The sequence below is a fragment of the Phocoena sinus genome, chromosome 1, assembly GCF_008692025.1.
Source record: "Phocoena sinus isolate mPhoSin1 chromosome 1, mPhoSin1.pri, whole genome shotgun sequence".
Taxonomy (NCBI): Eukaryota; Metazoa; Chordata; class Mammalia; order Artiodactyla; family Phocoenidae; genus Phocoena; species Phocoena sinus.
Window position 1 is genome coordinate 48,566,319 of NC_045763.1, and position 15,411 is coordinate 48,581,729.

General features: G+C 46.2%; 1 protein-coding gene across 6 annotated transcripts in view; it reads right to left on the bottom strand.

Moving 5' to 3' along the window:
- The window catches only part of DAB1 (DAB adaptor protein 1), a 419,471-nt gene that overhangs the window by 45,300 nt on the left and 358,760 nt on the right, over positions 1-15,411 (bottom strand). The window lies entirely within an intron of this gene.

A 15,411-nucleotide genomic window follows, 5' to 3' on the forward strand; every position in this document is an offset into this window, starting at 1 on the left:
AGAGGAGAAAACAGGGACTTATCACGATTGGTGTCATAAATGAGATGATTCACACAAAGCCTGTAGTATATAGGGCGTAGTTCAAAGTGATCAAATGATTCACGCCTGTGGTTACTACTGCTAGTATCCGATCCCATCCTGAGGGGTCAGACATTTTGAGACAGTGGCAAGAACGGTGCTGGGGATTTTGATGGTATCAATACTGTTGTCACGAGGCAGTGATTATAAAGAGAGAGATGATAATCTGGCGAGAGCCCACATGAGGCCAGTGATGGGGATGAAGAAGAAACGCTGAAAACACCAGTCTACCATGGAGCTTCTCTAGAAGCCCTGCGGGATGACTTCATGCTCTGATACGTGGAAGCTTCCAGGACTCTTGATCCCAGCTCCAACCCATGACCTCACCCCAGAGCTCTGACGTGTGACAAGGACGAGTTTAGAAAGCGGGGGGGACCTTCCTTGCTGTGGATCCTTTGTGGGGGAAGGTGCAGGTTGCAAGATAGCTTGGCTACGTTACCGGCTGTCAACAGAATAAACACACCTGCCCAGGTCTAACATAGAGCGACGAGAAACCAAAGGGGAATGATTTCCCGAAGCTTATAATTATTTGTTTTTCATTCTCTCTTCCTTTACCCCATCTCTTTTTTTTTAAAAAAAAATCCATTATTCTAGTTCCACATTAGCAAAACTCAAGGATTTTTCAAAAACTCCTAACAAGATTTGGCGCCAGTTCAGTACTTTGAAAAGGGGTGAATTAGAATCACAGGAAAGTGAAATTGGCTCCTGTCAGCAGGATGACAGGCTCTCAGCACACTCCTGAGGGGGCGGGCAGGGGGGCTCTCAGACAGGCCGTCAGCTCTTTCTCCGCTGCTGCGTCGCTCTTGGAGAGGCTACTCCTGCGGTCCAGATGGCACCCAAACGGTAACAAGAAATATTGGATGGAGTTGAAATCAAGCGAGAGCAGCAGAGGCTCAGGCTGAAGGCAGAGCAAATCAGAGCAAATCACAAACGGAGAGATGTCACAGCAGAGGAAAAAATAGTCATGGAGGGCTCTGCCTGCTGCTCTGACAGCCGTTCCCTGTAGAGTGCTTTTCCTTTTCTTCGCTGGAAGAATGCAGATTTTATATCTTAGGCATTCATTTCCTTACTCCTTCGTCCCTGGATTCAGCTCTCAAGGCATTCATTTCATAATTAATAAACTCTCCTTGAACGCCTACACTGGGCCAATATTGTGAGCACCGGGATGCTGTCCCTTCTCTGAGCCGTAACAGTCAAGTGAGGGAAATGGGAGGATGCCCATTCAGGTCAGAGCAAGAGCAGAGTTATGACAGGGGTACCGCACTGAGGATTTTCACGGCGCATGGACCACTTTCACTGCTGCAACGCCATTCACAGGACTGAAGCCAACTCCACTGCAAATGATCAAAACAAGGATTCTGTTTTCATGCGACTGGAATTTGACTAGTTTACCCATCTCTTGAATTTTTCTTTATTGTAAAATTAGGGGACTATCCACCTCACAAGACTGAAGATTTCCCTGTGTGAGATTTGAGGTAACAGCTTAATGAGCACAGTGCCTGACATATAGCAAAAAGACCTCCATTAGTGGGTCAACGATTCAGTGGAGTATCCTTTCAGAATACTATGATGATTTTACAGACCTATTTGATGGCATTTTTGAAAGTTTTATGAATTGCAGAATTGCAGAGGAGTAAAATTAGAAGAGGCTATGGAGATCTCTAACACAACTCAACCCTATATTTTTTTCAGATGAAGAAACTGAGGCTTTCAAGGTTTTCAAAATCATGATCATGTTAGTGGCCGAGCTAGGATGAAACCCCAAGTTCCCAACTCCTAGTCTAGTTCCTTTATTTCCATCACAATTCCCCTCACGGGTGAACAGACTTAGAGGAGGCAAGAAGAAGTAAGAGCAGAGAAACCCAGCTCACAATTTACAACAAGGAAACTAAGGCCCCAAGGAAAGCTCAGCTTGCTTATATGTAAGACAGCAAGAGAAATGTCTCCTTCACAGAATTCCAAGGATCAAGAGAGGTGATGTTCACCAACAGTCTAGACTTGGAATGCAGCCTATAAGTTTGAAGCCAGAGGAAAGCTGTGAGAGCATTATCTATACTTGTCTCAGATTGATTATCCAACCTATAAATAGTTTGTAACTTTGTGTCATGATTTCACCTGCCCTCTTAACAGGTCTCTCAGTATATTCCTTACCCTCTCAGGCCTTGGTACAAGCTACTCCTTGTGATGGGCTGCCCTCCCCATCCTTGTTCATCAGGAGACCCTGGAGACTTGGGTCTACTCACCTGTTCCAAGCCTTCCTCTAAGGCCCTCAGGATGGACTAGATGATCCTCCTCTGGGCATCACACATGTCCAGTTATAATGGTTGATTGCTTTCTCTCTTCTCTACTACAGACTATGACCTCGTGACACTAAGTTCCTTGTATGGGAAACTGTATCTTATTCATCTTTGTATTCCTAATGCCTAAATAGCCCAGGGGCTAACACACAAAAACAAAATACACTGAACTGACAGATTTAAAAAAAACAGAAAGAGTAAATGGATGAACTTGCATATACAAGAGAATAGAAAACTGAACAGAAAGAAACTTGGTGATAGCATGATTTACAAGGCAGAGGGCATGGTAGTCCTTATGGTGTTTTCAAATGCTCAGCATGTATGTGTGCACGCGTGCGCACACACACACACACTCACTCACTCACAGAGACATGGCATTTGCTATCGTAAACTCCAAAAAGGATGCCGTATCCACTGTCATTTGACCTGATGAGACTTTGTAATCAGAGTAAATGGCTCCGGCTCTAATTTCAAAGAAATACTAGGGGGATGTTCCAGAAAAAGTTATAAGAACAGAAATATGCTATTCTTCTAGCTCTTCTAATATCTGGATGGCATTTTCTTCTGAATTCAAGTCCTTCCCATTAGCGAGACCCATCGGCGGCTCGAGGGTGGCCGACATTCCTCACTACTCGAAGTCCAGCCAATACCTGGCCTTACCATCCTCCCCGGCAAATGATAAAATGATTGCATCCCATACTGTCCAGACTCAAACTTAACAGGTCCAAAGAATTTTTGATCTCCCCAAACCTGTTCTTCACATGTCCTCTGATTTCTGTAAAGGCTACCAACTCAGGCCTAGATGCTCAAATCTCCAAGTGTCAAAGTGATTCTCCATCCCTCTCTCTCCCACACCCCGACAGCCAATCATTCTTTAAGAAACTCTGATTCTATCTCTAGGACGTACCCCAACTCCTCTGCCTGCCCCTCTCCTTCTCCTCGGCAGCATTCTCCTTTCCCCCTTTAGTTCATCTCCCACACGGCAGCCAGAGTGATATTTTAAAATGATCAGATCAGGTTCACTGCCCTGATGAAAACCCTCCACCGTCTTCTGTTACACTTGGGATAAAATCCAAACTGCTTACCATTATCTATACTACTGTCCATGCTCGGCTGCTGCCTCTGAGTCTGAGCTCATCCGCCACCACTCTCCCCTTTCCCACCACACTCTGGCCAACACCAGTCTTCTCCGTGTTCCTGCTGGACCCCTAGAACACTCCTGCCTCAAGGCCCTTGCCCTCGTCTTTCCCTGTCCTGATTCTACTCTCCACCTGGTTGGTTTCTTCTCGTAATTCAGATCTTGGCTCAGGTGTCATGTCCCTAGAGACCTCCTCTATGTACCTACATACAGTCACAGCTCCCAGCTCCTGTCACATTTTCCTCTTCGGTTTTGTGCTCTGCGTGTCTGTTTACTTGCTTGTTGGCAGCCTTCTCCCATGAACCGTGAGCTGTGCAAGGGACGGGACCTGGTCTGACTTCTATAGCCCCTGTGTCTGTGCGTGACATACGATGGACACTAGACCATATTTGTGGAAGGAGGAAGGAAAGAATGCTTGAACAGAAAAATGCATAAGTGACCAGAGGCTAGTTCTAAGAGGTACCTTCCAGTATTGCAGAAACGATAAAATTAAAACAAAAGGGGCACTTTGTGCGAACTACTATAGGGTCAAGGGAACACCACGTTTGTCACTTTGACACCTGTGCTCTGATCTCTGCCTTTTTTTCCTGTTTGTTCTCTGGTGCTGGACACCCCAACTCTGAAGACAATGGAGCTAGGGCTACAGGATGGCATATTCAATGAGATCTCATACAGATCCCACAAGCAGAGACCCTCTTTACCTGCGTCCTTGCTATGTCTTATGAAAGACCTTTTTAATTTAATCAGTATCTCTGCTTATGTCACAAGTGGTTGAGATCCTTATTTCTGGTTTTTCTAGGTCCATCAAGTCCCCAAATGTACAAGTTACTCTTGATCCCTCTCTCTCCCACACCCTGACATCCAATCATTCGAAGAAATGCTGATTCTGTCTCTAGAACATACCCCAAACAGTCCATTCTGGTCTAAAGAGAAAGGAATGAGCTAAATAGTAACATTAAGACCTCATCCCTTCTTGGCCAAGCAGGGGTCAAGCAGGATGATAACCATAATAGCTGATGCTTAGACGGAAGTTCCTCTGTATGAACCAGCCACTATTCTAACGTGCTTTCGTACAATAACTCATTTAATTACCATGACGAATGTAGGTGTTACTGCTATCCTCATTTTCAGAGGAGGGAACTGAGGCACAGAAGGGTCAATGAAATTGCCCAAGGTCACACAGCTAGTAAATGGCAGAGCTAAGATTTTCACCTAAGTGGGTGAACTTTGAAGTACGTACTCTTAAGAATTATGCTAGGGTGAGGAGAACAAAAGGTGTGAGACAATGTGTGTTTTACGATGAGGGTGAGACGTAAGGGTTCTGGAAGGAGCAGCCACAGTGGGTAGTTCAAGTCTGTGCCAAGTCCACGGCCATCCTCTCTGGAGGACCACGGCCCAATCACACTGCAAGTGTTATCCCTACAGTGATGACAGGGGTAAGGGGGCTAGGACTTCCGAGGTGACAGTGGAAACAACAGCCTAGACACAGACAAAGAGACAAGGCTACCAGATTACAAATACAGGAAGGGGGGGGAGAAAACCAGAGTACCATGTTGACGGCACGCAATGGTGGGAAGGAGTAATACTGGAGATAAGGCAGCTGCTAAGCTGCTGGAAAGAAACATGATGATACGCTGACAGGACTCTCTGATAGGTAGAAAAATGAGAGGTGGAGAGGGGGAAAAGTAGTGTAACAAGTGAGAGAGAATGTCACCTTAACATGGAGTCATTCTTTATGCACAAGTGGAGAAGCAAGGGCCTCATCCTGCATCATCAGACTTTACTTCCGTCTCCCCTTAGCAACCCAACCTCAATCTTCTCATTCACCAAATGGAGAAAATAATAGTTGTCATGTTAACTAAACTAGATAAACGTAGTGGAGTGTTGGAATCCAGTGGGGGAACTTTGTAAATCTCCCATTATATATAAATATATGCAAGCCTTACCAAAGCAGATCTACAGGGGCGGGGGCCGAGGAAGTCGTGTTTTTAAAAGTGTCACCAATGACTGTTAGGCAATATGGTTTTTGGGAATCACTGAACTAGACACAGCTTGCCAAGCAACGCACACACTCCCTGGCCCCCAGTAAGTGCTCTGCAAACACTTGTTTCTTGTAACGAGGTTTTTACGCTTTAGGTTGGGACTGTCACTGATCTATGTATTTTTATTCCCCATGATCGTTAATATATCACTTTCTCCTTTTTTACAACTGGAGTTCATTATTCTTCTGCGACCACTAATAACAGCAGTTAAGGGAGGAAGAAAGAGCTTCAACACGATGACTTGTCCAGAAATGCTGAATTAACTGTACCAGCAGAGAACGCGTGTCAGCCTCAATGGATGTTTATGGGGAAACTGTATATCACAGCTCTGCTCCTTAGAGTTGCTGTAGTTAAAGTTCTGTAAATGTTAATGATCTATATTAGAGGAATAAGGATAGACTCATAGCAGCAGCAGTTAACAGACAGCCCTGAATCCCATTTTCTTAGCATGTCACAGAGCTCCAAGGAATTTGGTTTATGCCCACTGAAGGAGCAGGCGTGCACTGGGGCACCTGTATCTTGGGGACAGTACTGTCTTTGCTCTAGCACAGGTAGCGTGATTGGCAAAGAGTTTCAGGAACAAAATGGATAGAGAGCGCCTCTCTTCTCTTTGAACTCTCACTACGTTCCGGTCTTAGAGACAGCTGGACCCAGTGGGAAGAGCGTTCACTGTGCTTGGGTAGCACGGACCCACACCCTAGTCTGCCTCAGATCACTCCCATTCCTGCCTACAGTCCTCATGGAATTATTAATAGCACCCGGCCCCCATTCCATTTCAAAAGCGACCCAGTCTGGATGATGAACTAGGTCACCCTAGCTTCAGGGTCAGAGAGAGCTGGATTAGATTCTTAGTGATGCCTCTTCTGGCCGTGCTGATTTCACTTCTCTTATCTTCAGTAGCCTGTATAGTAGAGAAGAGACCTACATCTTAGGGTTATTTGGAAATGTCTTGACGCAGGGCGTTAAGTGCCTTCCACAGGCCCTGGCTTGGTGGTGCTCAACATTTGGTAGTCACAGTTGTTTGTTATCTTCACCCCACAGCCCTGGCACTCCCCTGCAGGTTCAGCCCCCTCCCCTGTTAAACTTGATCTTGTTGGCATTACTGCTCGGGCAGGGAGAACTGAAGGTACTCCGGCTCCTTACTGCCCCTAGGGACACTAAAAGCACCCTAGAGGTTGAGCCAGGTCTCACTCATCGTCATATTTCTTGAAATACTTGGTACAGTCCTTCGTTCATAGAATAGCTCATAATAATGACTATGGCTAACACTTACTGGGTACTTACTATATGTCAGGGGCTGTTCTAAATGTTTTCCATGCGTTACCTTATTCAAGTCCTCAAAAGAACTCCATGAGGTAGGTACAACGGTCATCATCCTCATGTTATAAGCGAACACACGGAGACTCAGAGAAGTTTAAATAACCCACCCAAGGTTACGTAGCTGGTAATGGAGGGAGAAACTTTTCAAGCCTAAGTAGTCAGTCTTCAAGGCTCACACTTTTAAGTGCCATCCCATGTTGCCTACGAAGTACTGAGCACCTACTCTGGGCAAACATGGCCGCGATCGTCTCTCCATGGTTTCCACCAGACAGCCCCTTTCACTGTGGTCTCGGCTCCCACCAGGCAGCTCCCTCTGTGGTCTCAGTGCCTGATGGCAGCCCCAGCTCCTGGGCTCTGCCAACACCATTGCCTTCCTTTGTCCTTTTAGTGCTAGGGATCACTCTAGTAGTAACTTCCAACTGTGACTCATCTGGGTTGGCCCACTGTTTCCCATCTGGCTTTTCAGCTTTTCTAAGACCTTGGTAACTAGTTCCGCATGTTCTTTCCCTTTATTAAATTGCCTGGTGTGGGTTCTGTTTTCCTGACAGAGACACATAGGTAACTCCGCTAGCTACATAACGGTCTCCTCCCCACCTGCCAAGCCACCTGCCGCAGGCCACCAGAGTGATGTTGAAAAATACAACCCCAACAGTGTCACTCCACCACCTGAAAGCAACAGTGGTCTCCCAACAAGTCCCAGCTTCTCAGCACCACATTTCAGGCCCTTTGCTCCCTGGGGCCGGCTTCCCTTGGTATCCTTGTCTCCTTTCCCATGAAGGCATCCTGTGGTCCTGCCATCCCAGACTGCTCATCAGTCCCTGGGATAAGTGAGGCTTTTCCACATTTCAGTGCTTTTAAGCATTCGGTTCCCTCTTCCTGAATACTGTTCCACCCGTTCTCCAGTGCCAAACTCCCACCATCTTTTAGGATTACACCTAAACTCTATCCCTTGGGTGAAGACCTCACTGAACCCACTCAGGCAAAGTTTACTGCCCCATCCGCTCTGCTCCCATAGCATCTTGGACACAGCCTTTCACAACCTTGATTATGTTGATTGTAATTGTTCTTACATGTCTATCTTCTTCCTGAGACCATTAAGATTCTTAAGCAGCTGGTCTTGTTCATCTTTATATCTCTAGGGAATAGCACACTGTCTGGCAGGTAGGAGGCTCTTAGTAAATATTTGCTAAATGGATGAGTGAATGAATAAATAAGTGAATAGAAGTTGTAAGGAACTCCAAAAAATAAAGAAAGAAAGAAGGGCTTTGTAGCAATCAGATGGCCGGGATTACAAAAGTAATGAAGGTCCGTCACTGCAGGTATGTGAATTGAAACCCAAGAGTCAGAGATGTTCGTCTGCACTTATCACAAACCTTGGGGGATTCTTGTTTTGGTGGGAAGGCTAAACTAGATAGCAGCTCTTAATGTTCCTATTAACTCTAAGATTCTAGAAATGTAGGATTCTATCCCAGGAAAAATTTTTAAGTACAGCTAAAAGAAAGTCCACCCAAGAAACATCAGAAGAGGCAAGCTTCTCTTTCATTTGTGGGAATACACAGATTCAGATTCCTTTCCCTCACTTCGGGATGATATCCTCCCTTGCGACACCTATGTTAACTGTGTTGTGATCATTATAATCTCCCTACCAGGTGGCGCTTAAGGAGGAAGTGAAATTGACAAATGCTCAGACTAGATTTCAGCCAATTACGCAACATCTTGATCCAGATTTCAAACTAAAGGAAAAACTAACCGCTAAATTGTGAATGAAATTTTATTTGCCATGAACGATGGGGGACGGGGGTGTAGGGAAGAGCTGTCCAGAGAATTCTTGAAATCCTTCACGTGAATGGATTGCCTCTTCCTACATTTGCAGCAGAGAAATAGAAATAAATCTAGGGCAAGGGAAACCAAGCAGATGCTGATTGTAGGGGGACAGGGGTCTTGTAGAAAAACACCAAGGAGTTTGGAGGGTTGGGGGAAGGGGTGGCAAAACGGACAGCTTTCTGAGCTTCAGAGGTGGGTGGCTTTCATTGAGATGTGCTCCTTAACGTTCAAAAATATCTTTTCAACATCGGGATGAAGAAAGTGTGCCAGGCAGAGTGAGGGTTCAGAAATGGCTTAGACATGGCCACGCCCTCATAGAATTCAGTCCAGAGGTCGAGAGAGGTGTTCACAGCCAGGCAGGGAGTGTTGGGCCTCCGGAGCTCTAAGTGCTCAAAACCAATGAGTAATGGGAGATGGGAACTGAAGCCTGAGTACTAATTCTGAACAGGTGAGGGTAAGGTGATTCTGACCAGGAGATGGAGGACTTTGCATTTTCTTTAATTCTAAAGGCAGTATATTTTAGTGGAAATTGTGTGGGTGCCTGAGTCAAAACAATGTAGGGTTCAAATTCTGACTCTGTGATCGTGGGTAAGTTACGTGACCTCTCGAAGCCTCAGACTCCTTATGTGTAAATGACAGCTACCTCCTCGCAGGGTTGTAATTACTGAAGGAGATAAGCCGAGACCAGAGCCTAGGCTGTCCGCGGCACAGAGCAGATGCTCAGTGGGGTCTGCCTGCTTTTTTCCACAGCTACGTTAGCTTTAGATACGGTACCTATGGCTACTGTCCTGGCATCATAAAACAAAGGAAGAAACTGAATGGAGGCCCGGACTTCATATCCAATCATCCGGATGTTTACCAGTTTCTCCCAGCCTGGCTCCTTTCAGATCTAGAGCCCTGATTTCAAGCTCTCTAGAAGGACACTAAGGAGGAACAATTTTTTAAGCACCTACTCTGTGCCCAATGCTTGCTCAGTGATTTGACTTGATTATAATACTTGGTAAACTTCTTCCCATCCAGGGCACTAACTTCACAGGGCCAGCCCACAACTTATTGCTGGGCACTTCAAGGTGTGCTCCTTTAAAGCCAGGTGATAATAAATGAAGATACGAACGGGGCCTGTGGGATACACGGCTTGGCAGCTGAGCTACTGGCAGCAAGACGATGAGTTAAGTACATAGGGGCAAATGGAGTGCCAGAGGAGATGAACGATTCTGAGGTCCACCACTGTAGTCACCTTTACAATACAAGCATTCCCTTATAGAACCATTTATCTGCTGCTTAACTACTTCTAGGGGCATAGAGCTCGCTACTCTGAGAGGCTGTCCCTTCTTCTGAAAATCAGCTCAGATGGCCTGAAATTTCTTTCTCATCTTGAGCCCAGTTTTGCCCTCCCTTGTCATTAAACTTGAGCCTTTCTCTTAATCATAGGACAGCACATAAACAGAAGCAACTAATACATCCCATCCCTCAATCTTTACTTCCACAGCATCTCATAAAAGCGACCCCTCACTATCACAGGAAATGCTTTCACATTGCCGCATGAGTCTCCCGAAAGGCCTGAGATGTTGGTAGTGGATGGTCATCCATTCCGCTCTGCAGCCCAGCGAAAAAAAGTCTCAGGAAGTCGAAGTGATTGACAAAGGGAGGAAAGAACCTCAGGGAGGTCTGATCATTCCTTTCAATTTCTGAATCCGTGTTTCACCAAAAAGAAATTAATGTTGAGGTCAACGTATCCATTTGACAATCTGTGTCCTTCCTATTTACCACGATGCCAAACTTTTCAGAATCTCTCTGTTGAAGGCCAGGAAAAGTTCAGCTAGAATTCACTGGTTCATTATTACCAATAATTAGAAAGTCTTTCATGCCTAATACAACTACATAAAAGGCTTTTAAACTGGGCAATTTAAAAGGTGAAGGATTAAAGATCTTTTACAGCTGAAAGAATATTACATGAGGGCGAAAGCGGAGGGGAGAAGAAAAGCGCAGAGTATTTCTCATGCAAAAATGGCATAAGTCATACTAAGATTTAGGCCTGTGTCGTTGAAACAGTGTGACCTTCACGGTAAGTCTCAACCAAGTTCAGTGCCGTGGGGCATAAAAGGGTCTGAAACGGGCCCTTCAGCAGCCTGTGAATGCCCCGCTGTGGAACTAGATCATGTCCAAAGGCTAACAGAGTGCAAAAAGCACTAAATAATGAATGCAGACACTTTCTTCCCCACTTAGGAATGTGCATTTTTGACATTCCCAAAGAGGCCAGGGTATTTGTCTAAAGAACATGACAGCATGGTCAGTCAGCTGGCAGAAAGGGAGACTACCTGTCTTCCCCCAACGTCTTTGAGAGGGAAATTGATGAGAAATGGATGAGAAATTAACCAGGTCTGAGTACTGCTAAGTAAAGGCAGTATGGACTCAGGAGCCAGGACCCCAGTGATCTGCCCAGAAGTGCTTCCATGCCTCATCTGCCTGTTCGAATCCTGCTCATCCTTCAAGGCTTTGCCCAAGTTGTACCCTCTTTCCTGAAACCTTCCTAACTCTAGCCATCCAACATCTCCTGTCAGCAAGCATTTATGCCACTGGATTTCAGAGATCCTGACATAGAAATAGACTCACATATTTAAGATACAGGAACGATTAGCCCCCATGCAAAGCTTTTGACTGCCTGGACCAGGAAGGGATGAAATGTATATTTCTAGGAGTGAGTGGGATTAATCCTTATCTGGGCTTAGAGTTCCCAGGAAATGGTGGAGGGGAGCAAAGCATGACCTTAAGGACAAATCTGCCGGAAGAAGGGGCTATTACAGGTGCAAAGTAAAATAAGCAAACAAAAGCATCCTAACGTGTTATTTGAGAAAACAGAACAAGAAAAGGGTCAGTACATCTGAGCATCTTATGGTCATGGGACAAGGGGGATGTAAAACTACCACAGGGATAAGTAAATGTGAGGGAGTGAAGACATGGAATTGGCTTTCTGCCTAGACCTGGGGCCCAGCTAATCGAAACAAAACTTTGCTCCCATAAGTTGATGCACTGAGGTGGGTAAGAACGATATAACAAACACAGTGAATTCTAACTTCTGCTGCCCTAAAACTCTGAAATCCCCAATACATCAAATTTGCCACCTTACTGAGGATATCTCTGACCATGGAACAGTGATGACGAGCCACTAGACAGACAGAGGTCTAGACAGAGGTCTAGACAGAGGTTCTAGAGCTGAGATCAAGGGATCCCATCGGTTTCAAGGACTACAAAAATTTACATGTGCACACATGTTTCTTTCTGGGGAAAGAGTCTACCAGCAAAATCTCAAAGAGATCAGAAATCCCAAGAAGAGTTACCTTAGGGATAGTGATGATTAAAAGTGATTCCTGTCCTCAAGGAGCTCGCAGAAAAGTAAGGAAAACAAATAGAATAATAGCTCACAGCTATTGAATCCTTACTGTGCACCAAGCACTGGGCTGATTCACATACATAAGCTCATTTAGTCTTTAGGCAAAAACTACACAGGGCTATCATTAACCCCGAAGTCCAATGGCTCACATGGATACATTAAGAGAAAAAAATCCTTTATGATCATTGCAAAGAGAAGGACAGAGGTATCCCAGAAGGGCTGATTACTCTGGGGTAAGAAAGGCTTCCCAGAGGAGGTGCATCATCACCTAGAATACTTGGCGATCCCCATCTCGGTGAGAACTGTTGGCTGGTACCCAGCTTGTTAGAGCAACAAATGGAAATGTTTGCATTTAATCTACTCCATATCCCCGTAAGAGTTTTACATAAATGTTTCCTTTAATCTTCTAAACAAAGCTACAAGGTAGGCATTACTTTCTTTTTACAGATGAGGACATTGAGGCTTAGAGATGCAAAAAGCTACTCAAGGATCCTTAGTAGGTGGCCAGGAGCCAGGATGAGAGCCATACCCAGATCTGACTCTGAAGACCCAGTGGCCATTTCTTTTGGGGCTGGTTGGTGGCTTTCCCCAACCACAGCCCCAAGCTGAGTCCCTTATTAGGACTCCACGCAGACCCGTCCCAAGGAAGAAGAAACCAGGTGGTCCCTAGACCAATAGGCCATTGGGCAGTCTCCCTTCTTGTGGGAAACTTGTGGGAGACCCAAACTCCCTGGAATCTGCCTAACATGGCCTACTTTGGTTGTCTTTGGTTTGTCTTTCTGGGTAAGGAGCAGGTGGTGAGGGAGCAAATAGTGACAACATGGCAGGGATTTTCGGGGCACAGAGGTATCCTAGGGAAGGTACGCTCAGCAGAGAGGCAGGGCTTCCGGAGGGGAACCTGGAACACAGGGAGATGTCAGAGCAGCGGGGGACGTGGGGTATGTAAAGCACCTCTGGGAGGTTTAGGCAAGTGGGACAAACTTTCCAATACATCGACTATTATCTCCTCAAATCATCTTGCAAGTTAGGTTCCAAAACCCCTTTTGGAAGATGAGAACACTGAGACTCAGAGGGGCAAGGAGACGTATCAGATGTCCCACAGGCAGTAAGAACAGGAACTAAGATTCTAGCGGCGTCCATCTGCCTCTAACTTGAAATTGTGCTTTTTACTTCCTGCCTCTCATAGGCTTTTATTAATACTCAGGTAGTTCATGGAAAAGCCATCATCACCATCAGATGCTTCTAGGGCTTTATGGAAGAGTGGGTTGGGAGCCACTGCGGGCCATTCAGGCCGCTCCGATATTTTCCAAGGAAAACCTCGGTATGTATCGTTAATGACTATTTTGGAATCAGAATAACAGGGAATTCCCATTAAAAAAAGTAGCAGGGATTATCATAAATTCCTTCTACGGGGCAGAGTCATTCATATATTTATTATATATGATTATATATAATACATATATACTATTCCTAGAGCAGCTGTGAACCAGACCCGGGCTTGCTCCTGGTAACACAAGGACCTCAGGAAGCTCCTGGAAGGAATGAGGAAGAAGAAGAATTCCAACACTGTGTGGTCAGAGGTATTCCTGGAAGAATGAGAAAGTCTCCCCAAAACACGATGCTTGACACTAAGCTAGGATGTTGGGGGAAGGCGTGACTCCCCCAGGAAACTGTAGAGTTCCGTCGAGCTGGACCAGGAGGGGGCAGGTCAGAGATACAGAGAGGCTGGGACCCGAGTGCCGGTACGTCAGGCTGAGGAGTCTGAAGTTTGTTTTTTTTTTTCGGAGCTATTAAGCATGGAGGTGGTGTGGCCAGATGGGTTAATGACTTCGCAAAACCAAGGCGGCAAATGGAGCATGTTTCCTCATGTATCTAAGCCTGTTAGGGGCAAGTGAGGCAATTTAGGTACACACTGAATTGCAGGGAGCTGTGTGATAGGGGCTGGACCTAACTGAAACTCGAAGCGCAGACCGGTGTCTCCGTGACACGGAGGCTTGATTAAACGCAAAGGGCTCGGGGAGAAAAACTGCTCTTTCCCTGAGCGGCACCACGCTGCATGCCTCCTACTCCGTTTCTAGGCTCGGGGTTTTTTAAAGGGCTGGTATTCAGACATGTCTTTTCAGTAAAACGAATGTGCATTGGGGTTTTGGAAGCAGTATTTAGGTGGGATATGGTCGTTTCAAGGTATTGGCAGAGTGGGGTAGAGAAATGGACACGGATCCGAGAGAAAGTTCACTAGGAAAAAGGGGAGCAGGGGCAGGGGAGGGTCAGAAGGGACCAGAAAGACTCCCAACTGGGGGATCCAGAAGCTCAAATCAGGAAGGCGCAGCAAAGGCTCGTCTTGCCCCTCCAGCCATTCAATGTTTGAATCCCTGCTCCCTGCCTCCGCCCCATAATCTTTCTGACAGGTGGTCTCCAAGGCTCTGCTAGTACAGCTCCAGTGACAGGGAGCTCACTCCCTTAGGTGCCAGAATTCCACCCCGGAGCAGCTCTGACTGTCAGCAGGTCACCCTCACTCGGAGTTCGAGCTGGCTTTCTCGTAGTGCCACCTACTGGTCTTGGTTCCAAGAGTTGGCTGATACAGAGCAGTATAATCCCCCTTCCATTTAATGGCCCTGTGGACGCCCATCTCCATATTTATGGTTTCCTTTCTCCAGGCCAAACATCTCCAGGCCCTTTAGCTGCCCCTCATGGGATGGGGTTTTAAACGTTATTATTAATCTCATCTTGAAACATGTGGGATTGTCTTTATGTCTCTCACAGTATGGGGTCCACAACTGATAACAATGGTCCAGATAAGGTCACTTAGCCTCCTAACAGCTCTGTTAGGACCAGAGCTGGGATTCTTGAGGGTCAGCATGACTTCAAAGCCCACGCTCTTTCCACCCATTGTTGAATGAGATCAACAGTGACTAAACGCCCCAGTTCTTCTTACATTATCTGTGGCAAAGTCACATGTCCCCCTGCTCAAGAGTCTGTACTGGCTCCCCAGGGCTGCCTGGATTATGTGGGGGGTGCCTTCTGAGTGCCAGCTGAAGGCCTTAAATATGGTTCTGAGCCCAGCAGCGGCACAGAGCTGAGGATTTTCCTTTGTGTCTCAGATTTCCAGGAGTCCCACTAGCAGATGGGGTGCAGGTATATAGTGGGCTCTCTGGGTTCTCTGCGAGCCCACGATACCTGCTACAGTGTGCTGCCCACTGGCTGGACCCTTATACACTCCAAAGGCTTTGGCCAGCCCTCCCTCTGACCCTCTGAAGCTTCTCGACCACTTTCAAACTGGGTGGGCAACTCTCTTCCTAGAACCAAGAACTGCCCCCTGCT